Source organism: Giraffa tippelskirchi, chromosome 4 (genome assembly GCF_054371585.1).
Source record: "Giraffa tippelskirchi isolate mGirTip1 chromosome 4, T2T-mGirTip1v1.2.pri, whole genome shotgun sequence".
In the NCBI taxonomy this organism is placed as follows: Eukaryota; Metazoa; Chordata; class Mammalia; order Artiodactyla; family Giraffidae; genus Giraffa; species Giraffa tippelskirchi.
The window spans coordinates 159,803,273-159,816,078 of NC_137278.1; the positions used below are offsets into that span (position 1 = coordinate 159,803,273).

The 12,806-nt window shown below is 40.4% G+C and overlaps 1 long non-coding RNA gene across 1 annotated transcript in view; it reads right to left on the reverse strand.

The window, feature by feature from the left end:
- Positions 1–6,230: 6,230 nt before the first annotated feature.
- The window catches only part of LOC145546965 (uncharacterized), a 473,665-nt gene continuing 467,089 nt past the window's right edge, over positions 6,231–12,806 (reverse strand). The window contains exon 7 of the long non-coding RNA XR_014083422.1: positions 6,231–9,098. This is a non-coding gene — a long non-coding RNA (uncharacterized LOC145546965). The remainder of the gene's footprint in view (positions 9,099–12,806) is intronic.

Consider the following 12,806-nt stretch of genomic DNA (forward strand, 5'->3'; position numbering starts at 1 on the left):
CTCTGCAGCATTTAATGCTATAAGGTCACTTCCTTAATCCTCTCTCTGGCTTCCATGACCCTGCATTCTCTTGAAAATTCCTGCTCCTGGCAAGTCTTCTTGCTGGATTCAGAGCCTGAAATACCATGATATCTTCTTCTCCTAAAGAAACACTATAAATGCTTCAAGGTCAACCTCAAACATCACATTGTCTATGCAGTCTCCCTTGACTGTCCAAAAGGAGTCACCCACACCTTGTATATACCTCTTTAAAGTTCTCATCACATGAAATGAAACTTCTGTTCATTAAGTCACCAAACATTATTGAGCATCTTCTTGGTGCCAGGTACACTTCCAGGAACTTGGGACATCTCAATGAATAAAACCAAGGCCCCTGCCTTAAAGAAGTTGCATTCCAGTGGGATGAAATAGTAGTCAACCATAAAAAGGAATGAAATAGTACCATCTGCAGAGCCGTGGATAGACCTAGAGACTGTCAAACAGAAGACTATAAGTCAGAAAGAGAGAAACAAATATCATTTATATGTGGAATCTAAAAAAATGGTGCAGATGAACGTATTTGCAAAGCATTAAAAGAGACACAGATGTAGAGAACAAACTTGTGATTACCAAGGTGGGAAGAAGTGAGTGGAATGAACTGGGAAGTTGGGATTAATATGTATACACTGTTAAGTATAAAATAGATGAAAACTAATGAGAACCTACTGTATAGCACAGGGAACTCTACTCAATGCTCTGCGGTAACCTAAATGGGAAGGAAATCCAAAACAGAGGGGATATATGTATACATATGGTTGATTCACTTGGCTGCATAGCAGAAACTAACACAATATTGTAATGCAACTACATTCCAATAAATTTTTTTTAAATGAGAAAAGTTGCATTCCAGTGGGAGTAATTGTGACATATAAGAATATTCTACATTACGTAGTATATTAGAAGGTCATGTGCTCTACAAAAAACATAAAAGTACATCATAGAAGGGGGATAAGGACTGTAATGGTGGATCAAGACAGCAGTTAGATGATAAAATGTGGTGTATGTATGTCTCCTGCTGGATTGTGATCTTCTTGAAGGCAGAAATCATGACTTATCCATTGTTGTATGTCCAGAGTTTATCCTAGTGCTTTGTGCATGGTGGATTATCATTTATTTATCTGTTCCTTCAATAATCATCTATTGAGGAGTGACTGTCCCAGAGACGATGCTAGGCACTATGAATAATAAAAATAGCAATATTTGTTAACTGTTTATTCTGTACCAATGACTTCCATTTCACAGATGGAAAAGCAGAATATCAGGGAGGTTAAAAAAAATCTTACTAGTCCAAGGTCACAATGCTAATGAGTGGCTGAGCCAGGGTTTGAACACAGCCAGTCAAAGTCTAAAGCCTAAAATCTTAGCCACATTACACCAGCTCTCTAGTTCCTGTTCTCAAGTATGCAAAACTAATAGATAGGACAAATATTCACAAATAAGAGTAACCAACCATCCTTGTTTGCCCAGGACTATATTAGATTCAGTACTGGAAATCTGGCATTGCAGGAAACACCTCAGTCTCAGGCAAATTGGAATTTGTTCGATCTAAATCTCTGTTCAAATTTTGTTTTTTCAACTAGGCTTACTCGGAGCTTCAAATCTGCCCTCCTGTACCACTCCCATACCCTGAACTACTTTTTCCTATCATACTCACTATCTTGTAACAGACTATATAATCTGCTTATTTGTTATGTTCAGTGTTTCCTGGCTGTCTATCAATTAGAGTATAAAGCAAGCACCCAGAACAATACCCAACACTCAAAGAGTTGGTTTCTAGTGCCCAAGAATGCAGACATGCAGATGATACTACTCTCATGGCAGAAAGCAAAGAGGAACTTAAGAGCCTCTTGATGAATGTGAAAGAGGAGAGTGAAAAAGCTGGCTTTTTAAAATTTTTATTAAAAATTAGAAAATAAACTAATTAAAAAATAAAAAGAGGAAGAGCAAATGTAAAAAAAAGAAGAAGAAGAAAGAAAAAGCTGGCTTAAAGTCAACATTCAAACAATAAGATCATGTCATCTGGTCCCATCACTTCATGGCAAATAGAAGGGGAAAAAGTGGAAGCAGTGACAGATTTTCTCTTCTTGGGCTTCAAAATTACTGCAGACAGTGACTGTAGCCATGAAATTAGAAGATGCTTGCTTGAAAGGAAGGCTATGACAAACTTAGACAGCATATTAAAAAGCAAAGACATCACTTTGCCAACTAAGTGATATGATAAGGATCATATCGTCAAAGCTATGGATTTTCTAGTAGTCATGTATAGATGTGAGAGTTGGACCATAAAGAAGGCTGAATGCCAAAGAATTGATGCTTTCAAATTGTGGTGCTGGAAAAGATTCTTGAGAGTCCCTTTGACATCAAGAAGATCAACCCAGTTAATCCTAAGGGAAATCAACCCTGAATACTCCTTGCTAAAGCTGAAGATCCAGTACTTTGGCCACCTGATATGAACAGCCAACTCATTGGGAAAGACCCTGATGCTGGGAAAGATTGAAGGCAAAAGGAGAAGAAGGCAGTAGAGGATGAGATGGTTGAATGGCATCACCGATTCTATGGACATGAACTTGGATGAACTTCCAGGAGATGGTGAGGGACAGGGAGGCCTGGCATACTGCAGTCCATGGAGTCATGAAGAGTTGGACATAACTTCGTGACTGAACAACAACAACAACTCAAGAATGAGTGACCCAGCATGGTGAGTGTCCTTAAGGAAATAAGCCTCTCATTTTATGGAGTCACCAAGATGGGTAAAGAAACCCCTTCCTGGAGGAACCGTGGCTAACTCAAAGCCTGAGTAGCAGTTTGATTAGTTGACCAGGAGGAACCCAAAGGTATGGGAAAGATATTCTGAACAGAGTGAATGAAAATCACAAAAGCCTAACTGGCATGGTACTATAAGTATGTGTATATGGGATGTGGGGTGCTAAGAAGTTTGGAGTTGCTGGGATACAAGAAGCAAGTCAAGAACTGGCCAGAGATAAGGATGATAATATAAGCAGAAAATATATTGGGCTTTCTGTTTGTATTTAGGATAAAGTCCAAGCTCTCAACATACAATGGAGAAGGCAATGGCAACCCACTCCAGTACTCTTGCCTGGAAATTCCCATGGACAGAGGAGCCTGGTAGGCTGCAATCCATGGGGTCGCTAAGGGTCGGACATGACTGAGCGACTTCATTTTCACTTTTCACTTTCCTGCATTGGAGAAGGAAATGGCAACCCACTCCAGTGTTCTTGCCTGGAGAATCCCAGGGACGGGCAAGCCTGGTGGGCTACCGTCTATGGGGTCGCACAGAGTCGGACACGACTGAAGCGACTTAGCAGCAGCAACAGCAGCAGCTCAACATACAAAGTCCTTTTTTTTTTTTTAATCTAAACCTCTAAGCTTCTTTTACTGCTTCATGAATCCTTCATTCCAGTCAAGCTGGACAATCTACTATTCTCTGTTCATACTCTAGATTGTCCTGCCTTTTATGTCTTTACAGAGAAATACCACTATTTAAAGGGGCTTCTTAAGTGGTGCTAATGGTCAGGAACCCACCTGCCAATGCAGGATGCTTAAGAGATGTGCGTTCAACCCCTGGGTCAGGAAGATCCCCTGGAGGAGGACATGGCAACCCGCTCCAGTATTCTTGCCTGGAGAATCCCATGGACAGAGGAGCCTGGTGGGCTACAGTCCATGGGGTCGCAAAGAGTCAGACACAACTAAAGTGACTTAGCACTCATGCACTACTTTTTAAAATGCTCTTCCCTGCCAGCTTCTCAGGTGCTCTCCTTCAAGGTACAATTTAAAACCACCAAGGCCCTGCAAAAGCAGTAGTTCTTCCTTTCTGAAGGCTCAGAACTATTCATCTGCATCTCCAACTCTTGCCTGCTTTCTTCTCTCTGTCAAGGTTACCTTTATGCAGAATATCTACCCCCGTCTACCTCTGACTTCATCTCTGACCTCCCACATCCTCTGAGAACTTTGGCTTCTATATGCTCCAGGAAATTGTTTGCTTCTACCTCAAGACTTTGGCACTGGTGTTCCTTCTGCCCAGGAAACAACCCTTCAAGATCTTCACTTGATCCATTTTTTCACATCATTCAGATCTGCTGCTCAGAGAAGCATCCTAGAACTCTTCCATGGTCCCAGTCACTCTAACATGTTACCTCTGTATTCATTTCTCTATAGAACTCATCAGCACTTCTTTGTTTTTTGCTTGCATTGCACAGCTTGCAGGATACTAGTTCCTAGACCAGGGATTGAACCTGGGCCCCAGCAGTGAAAGCACGGAGTCCTAACCACTGGACTGCCAGGTACTCATCAGAACCTATGTTAAAATGTATTTACTACTGATAGAATGCAAGCTCAATGAGAGCAAGGACCTTGTCTGGTTTGGACTCTACTGACTCTATGCTTATAACACACAATAGGACTCAATAATATGTATGGAAAGGTTAAAAAGTTCAGGCCCTCTGTTAGCTCGCCCACTACCTTGAGAACATAGAAATCCCTTTATGTCTTTGAACACTCAATCAATTGCACATGGTCTTTTTCCTAATGGATAGTAGTCATTCAAATACTTGTTAAATGAATGAACAAGAGTTCTCTAGATGTGTTCTAATGATAAAAACTCTACATACCAATGACTTTTAACCCTTGCTGCCTATTAGAATCATTTGGAGACCTTCTTAGAAATCCCAAAGTCTTCCTTCTACCCTCTGACATTCTAATTCAATTGACTTGGGAAGGGGCTTAGGCATCAACATTTTTTTACAGCTCCTCATATGATTCTAATGGACAGCTGAGGTTGAGAACTGCTCTAAACCCTACAAAATAATGCTAAGTTAACAAAATGTTGAATTCCAAACAAGCTTCTGGGCATAGCCATTGATTTAACTCTTGAATTGCTCTTCATGAGGAATTGTGAGCAAGTGCCCTCTTTTGCAAAGGCCTGCTGAAAGAGAACACTCGGAAGGAAAAAAAAAAGAGAGAGACTTTGGTGCCATACACTGAAGGAGGTGGCCTTTCAAAGCAAACACTTCTTAGACCCATCTACTGTTCACAATTTCTTTGAAAAATTCGTTGGCTATAGCACATGCAGGCTCCCACAAGTCAGACAGGGAAAATGCATACTGTGTCGTAAAGGCATTTGCTATCATTCTTGTAGTGATTTGGCGGCTTTATGCAAAAGGGTGGATTATACCTCCCTATCATGGTATTAATATGAATGTGTAAGCCCATTGTGTTCAGGATTCAGCAGACGTGCAATGATTTAGGCAGAGAAGGTGTTTGTGAAGCAGAAGAAAGCCTGCCTAATTAGGAAACAAGGACAAGGAAAATAAATAAAGGGGTTGAACAAAGTCAGCTCTGGCTCTAATTTGCCTGGAGACATCCTAACACTTGCTGCAAAATAAATCGAATTTTTGCTGTATATATTCAATATTTGTTAATAAGCTGCCAGCTAGCAGGTTTGTTTTTTTTTTAATCCGTGTGTTTCCTGCACATATAGGGAATGGCTTTCATACTGTCAGGCTGGCAAATGCAATAAGCCACATGAAAGCAACTCCCAGGCTATGGAGGGACAGCATGGGCCGGAGAAGACTGCCCCAACCTGAAAAAATGGAGACGGGGGCAGAGGAAGGGGGGAGTACAGTACAGGAGAGATCCTTGGGTTTCACATACTTTCTCAGGAGGAAAATATGATCTTTAGAAGCAATCTGACAATGAATTTCTATCCTGCTAGCCTGGGTTAGTGTTTTCTGAATGTGATAAATAATAGGGCTCTTGGACAGCCCATTTTTTCTTTATTTTGATACCCTTACCGCAGTAATCATGCCTCTTGTCAAGTGTTATAAAGATAAAGACAAATGTTCCCTATTGCTATTCTGCCAATGCAGCTCAAGCCAGGCCCAAGAAAGGCACCCCAGCCAGATGTGTGGAACGTACCATTTGTCTTGTCTCCATCATAGATTGAGGCACATCCTGTCCCAACAGGATCCTCAGGTCAGAAAAACAGAAACCTGCTGCTGACAGGGTTGAGGCTTTGCCTGCTCTAGAAACCAGCACACCATGCATGTTCCCCCCATGCTGACACGGAGATTTATCTTCCTTTTCTGGGTCCATCGATTAGACCGTGCAACATATCTGTAAGGTCAAATAAGCAAAACATTCCCTTTGTCCAATAGGATGGGCTTTGGCATCAGTGGTTTTTTGTTTTTTTTTTAATCAGAAAGATTCCACACAGTTGTCATTTATTGATGGTAGCAGTATTTGAAAAACGTGAAGTCATTTCCAAAGATGTGGTTCAGGAACCCATCTGAAAACTTGTGTATGCCAAAACAGATGGAGTTTGGCTTAATTGTTGAAATAAATTTCCATATGGAACAAAACACAGCTGATTATTACATTAACACCACTGTTAATATGCTTCATTATTCTGTTGTCATTGTAGCTACAGTTGTCACCAGACTTTAATCAATATGTTTGTAAGGGGACTCAAAGTATGGAATTGGGGGCCCAAAGGAGATTTCAGAGATAATCTAGTCATTTTACAGATAAGGAAACTGAGGCCTACACAGGACGAATGATTTGTATTAAAACATACACCTTACAGGGCTTCCCAGGTGGCACTAGTGGTAAAGAACCTACCTACCAATGCAGAAGATATAAGAGATGTGGGTTTGATCCCTGGGTCAGAAACATTCCCTGGAGGAGGGCATAGCAACCCACTCCAGTACTCTTGCCTCAAGAAGCCTATGGACAGAGGAGCCTGGCAGGCTATATTCCATAGGGTTGCAGAGTTGGACACAACTGAAGCAACTTAGCACAAACATATACTTACAACCTGAATATGAAAGGTATTTTTTAAATGTAGGACATAGTTGGGCAAGTTATCATAAAAATCAAGGCTGTTATAACTCAAGATTTAAAAAAAAAAACATGACTGTAAATGAGCATGACAGGAAATTTTGTGCAATTAGATGAAATAGAACTACCTAATTTGGCATGAATTCTTTTTCATGCTTAGCATCTCTTAGTTAACACCCAAGATATTATAGATGTTCTCTTCTGGAATTTTTGCAATGATTTCTCATTTAGTATCTTTTCCCCAGGATATTCTCAATATAAAATAAAAACCATTGTGGATGATAGGAGGAAAACACAAACAAGCCACCAGAGATGGTTGAGGAAAGAAAATGGGACATGAGAATAAAGAGATATCTTCCATTTCCAGTTGTGGTGAGTGGAGTTTTTTCCTCTTAGTTTTTCTCATAACTGTTGATCCTTCTCTGGCCCTCTTTGCTCTGAAAAGTGGGAAATGAATGGGAATTGATCTGAAAAGCTATTTCAAAAGTTATTACAGGATTGTCAGTAATCCTCTAAACCTAACCTTCATTCCTACTACCACCCCTACACCTGACACACAAACCCTCTGAAAAGCCAGTGTTGGAACTCTGCAGTGACAAAACAGTAAGCAGTAGCCACCCCTACCCCCGCCCCAGCTCAAGGTCAGTGACCCAGACACAAGTGAGAGGAGGCCTCCAAACTCGGTGAAAGAAATTGTACAGGTGTATTGAATGGATGGCTCGTTTCATGATTTGTGTTTCATCCTACTGCAGCAAACTTTTAAGAGATATCCAAATCCTTTCATTTTCTCTGTATAGCACCCCTGACAGAGTAGTCTGTTATGGTACTCTTCACCTTTAATTTCCCTTTTTTGTTGGTTTTTTTCTATCTTTCTCTTCTCATTTGTTAGCTCCAAACCCCCTCCAAAAAAAGTAATCATCTGTGCAACTTTTTGCCTAATACACAATAGGAGCTCAGTCACTGTTATTGAATAAAGGCAAGAATTTAGCATTTATTGAACTCTTGAGTTCTAAGTACTATATGAGGTAGTGTATGTTTATGTGTTTATGTCTGCAGTGTTAACGCATGAGTTAGGGTAGAGGCCTCAAAATATAGTGGCATACTTAAGACAGAAGTGCATTTTTCTCTCACATAACAGACCAGTCATAGGTAAGCACTTCAGGATGAATAAGAGATCTGATTTACAAAGTCATTCTGGGATCTGAGTTTGTGGGTTATCTCTGCCACCCTTAACATGTGGCTTCCATCTCTGGGTCTAAGGTGACTCCATTTCCCAGCCTGAGAGAATGGGGAGGGGGAAATGAAAGGAAAGAAAAGAGAATGGAAAGCAGCAGCTTTCTTACCACACATCTCTCCCCTTCACAACCCACAGGTCAAAACTTTGTCTATGATCACACCTTAGCTGCAAGAGAAGCTGGGAAATTTAGTCTCCAGCTGGACAGGCATGTGCCCAGATAAAACTCACATATGGGGAAGTGGAGGAAGTGTGGAGGTTTATTAATAAAGAAAAAGAGAAAAGTGGATGTAGGAGGACTAGTCTGCAATATTGTGGTTTACAGTATAGATATATTAGTCACTCAGACGCCCAAAATACATTTCTCATATATATTTAATCTTCATCCATGGTTTCTGGCTCACAATTCCCAAAACCTTAGCAATTTCTTGAGCTATAAGAGCGATGGGAACATCTTTGGTGATACTTGGTCTCTAGTCTTCTTCCTGAAATCACCTCTTAGCCATAAAGGTGAAATGGGGTCTTGTTGTTCATAACAAGCCCCTTCCCACTGCAATTGGGCTTATGCTAATGAGATGACTTTTGCAAAGCTCCCAAAAAAAGCAATGTGAGTTAGTCTCAGCTGACGTGGTTCATCTCTGGTCCACATGTTGTTGGTCAGGCTCAATCATGTGTCAGCTGAGAGTAGCCTCATTGGCATGTCTTGTGGTTGATTGTCTATTGCTAGTAGCAAAAAATGGTAACTGGCCGTATGTTATCATCCAGCAGGTAATTAGTAGTAGTCCCAGGGTTACCAAGAGCAGCCAGGGAGGGTACTGTGTGCTATATTTTTAAATGTTCTACTCACATCACAGGTGTTAACGTCCCACTGGCAAAGCAAATCATATCCCCAAGCCCAGGTTCAGGGTGTAGAGAAATTGATACCATCTCTTGACAGGAGTTGCTGCAAACCACATCACAAAAGGGCATCCTATAGGAAGAGGAAGAATTCCTCACCATTTTTGCAAACAATTTACCACAAAAGCTAGACTCAAAGCACACAAAAGAAGTATCATGGAACATTCTGCAAAGTTTAACAAGAGAAGGCGTATGCTAAAATTCTTGGCTAAATTTTGTGAAAAGAGTAATTAGATATACATTATCCATAGCATCATCAAAAGTACAAATCTAAGTGGAATCAACCACTTCATTCTCTAACTTAAAGAGTTAAATAAATTCTTAAAAAGGAGCATCATGGGAGCATTATGAAAACAAGAATAATTCACTTTTTGGGTATCAAGAGTGATGCTCCCCAGAAAGAGTATATTTTGAGCTGAGCAAATAAAATTATTTTAGCCCTAAAGAAACGTGGAGAAAATTTTACATATCCTCCCATTTTACCATTTTAATTCAATTCCACAAGTTTTTATTGCATACCTACTACATGCTAAAGTGAAAGTGAAAGTCGCTCAGTTGTGTCTGACCCTTTACGACCCCATGGACTATACAGTCCATAGAATTCTCCAGGCCAGAATACTGGAGTGGGTAGCCTTTCCCTTCTCCAGGGAATCCTCCCAACCCAGGGATTGAACCCAGATCTCTCACATTGCAGGCAGATTCTTTACCAGCTGAGCTACAAGGGAAACCCTATGGCAATTATGTAAAGACAAAGAATATTATCAGATCATGAGTTTGGGTATTATTTTCTTTTTTTTTTCTTGTTATACCATTAATAAAGCGAGTTTGGTGAGAGTATTTCCATTTTCTTGGTGGGAGAACTGAAGAGTGGTTTACTAAAACTGTCCAAGGATACAGTGGCAGGACCTAGAACAGCATTCAGAGTGCCTCTGCAGTGTGCTGGGTGGGGCACTGTTGATGAAAAAATGGCAAACAAGACAGAAGAGGACTAGATATGGGCATACCTTATTTTAGGAATTTTTAGATGCAAAAATAGGTCATGAAGCATTAGATGCAAGTTATAAAATTAACTCTATGCAGTCAGCATAAAGTATTAATAATATGCTTCCAGAAGCTTCTCATCTCACTTACCATAAAATGCGAGTCCTTACCTATCCTTCAAGGGCCCAAAAGACATAGCTGTTCCTCTGACCTCGTCTCCTTACATCTCCTCTCCCTCTCTCTGCTCCTACTACCCTGCCTCATCGCTGTTCCTCAAAAACACCAAGACACCTCACCTCAGGGTTTTGCTCTTCCTGTCCCCTCTGGCTGGACCACTTTTCTTTCCCATATCTCTGCAAGCCTTCTTCAATTCTTGGCTCAGACATCACCACACTAAAGACATACTATATGAAATGTAACCCTGCTTCTGCCTTTCATTCTGTGACCCCTCTAACATGTTCTCTATTTTTAGTCTTAGAGTTTATCATCTCCTGATTCAACATATATTTATTGTCTATTTCTCCTACTAGAATATAAGTTCTTCAGGACTTGGTCTGTTTTTGTTGACTATTTTATCCTCAGTACCTCTATCTGAGTATCTATCTGAAGAGATAGTGTCTATCACACAGAAAGTGTTAAGGAAAGTTTGTTGAATGAATCTTGCATCATTGACATAGATGTGTATTAGGTACATATACATCTATGCATATATCTATATGTATACATACATAATCATGCATTCAATGCAGAATAATTGTCAATGAAGCTAAGAACCATACAGTAGAAATCTCTTCTCATCAGGGCATTGTTGTTACTCTAAAGTCGTTAAGCGCCCAAAGTTGTTTCTACCTGGTTCTGATCTTCTTTTGTTATTCTGTTTCATCAGTGTTCACTGATTGGTTTCTGATTCATTATTTCACAGAGATTCATGAATTTCACCTTCTTTTGTCAGACCAGGTATGACTAATTAAAGAGAATCCTTGTGACCTTCAGTTGCTTAAAATGTACTCTTTCAAGTAGAGAGAACATCTGCCTTGCAAAGCATAGATGCCACCTATAATAGTTAACTCTATTGATCTAGATGTTCCCTTTCACATTTGCTATTACCAAACCCAGGCAATGATGAAAGACAGTATGTCCATACCTCAGACGCTGCAATACAGAATTCCCCCCACAAAATTCCTGTTACACAGTATCCATTGAAGATACATAATGAGGAGGCTCAACAGCACCTCTCAGTAGTGTGGTGTCCTATAAGAAAAGGAAGGCTTTCAGGTTAGTTATTGCTTGGAAGCCTCTCAATTAAACAAAAACTATCTGTTGTGTCATTGTCTTCTGCTTCTAAAATATCCCCTGCCTTATAAAAAAGTGGGGATAAAAGCTGTCAGCTTCCTAAATCACTGAGGTCTTGCCATTCAAACCTTTATACAGGTGGGTTAATGAGTACAGCGAGATCACCACAGGAGATGCACAGAACCGGGAAAGGTAGACAGGAGGAGCCATAGCATGGAGAAGAAGGAACAATGTGTAGGTAGGAGAACTTACAAGGCAGCACCTATTTTTCCAGATCTCAGGTCTAGCCTTTCTCTTCACCACTGCCACCACTTCTCCAGTTTAGACCCTCAACTGCCTGCCAATGCAGGAGATGCAAGAGACTTGGGTTCGATCCCTGGGTCGGGAAGATGCCCTGGGGCAGGAAATGGCAACCAATTGCAGTATTCTCTCCTGGACAATTCCATGAACAGAAGAACCTGGGGGCTACAGTCCATGGGGTCACAAAGAGTTGGACATGACTGAGCACGAACACATGTGAATCTCTCACTAGACTTTCCAACGGCCCCTGACTGTCCTCCCTGACTCCAGTTTCTCTCTCCTCGAATTCCTCCTTGACAGAATCACCTGAGTCTTTTTCTTAGCTCACAAATGGGATCTTATTGCTTCAGTATCCTTCAATGCTTCCTACTACCCATGGCGTCAACTCTGCACCCCTTTGTGAACCTCTTGCTGATCTAATCCCAGGTCATTTTCCCAATTTCATCTCCCAGTTCACACCCTCATTCAGCATCAACACTGCAGCTAAAGAGAGTTGCACACTGGGTAGTTTCTATGTTTTCTCACTTGATTCTTTTTGTTTCTTTCACCAAGAAATTATTCCCTTGACATCCAACTCCCTCCTCCATATTCAGACCACAGCTGACCGAATTCATGACACCTTCCCTGGTCCTTTCAGTTGAAATTAATTGCTCCTTTCTCCATGCTCCACCAGGTTCTACAATTTCTCCTCTAATGAACATGTATCATACTCCTCCTTGTTGTTGGTATATGCTTTAATCTCCCCCAAGAAACTGCCAGCTCTTTAAAAATGTATTCATCTCCATATCCCTTCTTGGGCTTTTACTATAAGCTAGGCATGATTTCAAATGCTGCAGGTACATTACCAATTTTTTTATCCTTATAGCAAGCCTACGAAGTAGATACTTTTATCTCCATTTTATAAATAAGTAAAAAGAGATACAAACAAGTTAAGTAATTTGTTTGCCTTCACAGAACTAGTAAGTATTGGAGCTAGTCAAACTGACCCCAGAGTCCACACAAACACTATTGTATGAATATATTTAAATTTATCCAAATAAAGTATTAAAATAATTCTAAAGACTGATAGAAAATGCTATAAAAACAGATTATAAGAATATTAGGGAATAACTCAGACTGAGAAAGCCCAGAGAAGTTAAGCTGCTTATGTGAATTCACATAGTTACAGGTAAAGACATAATAAAATCTGTGTCTCTAAAGACTGGCC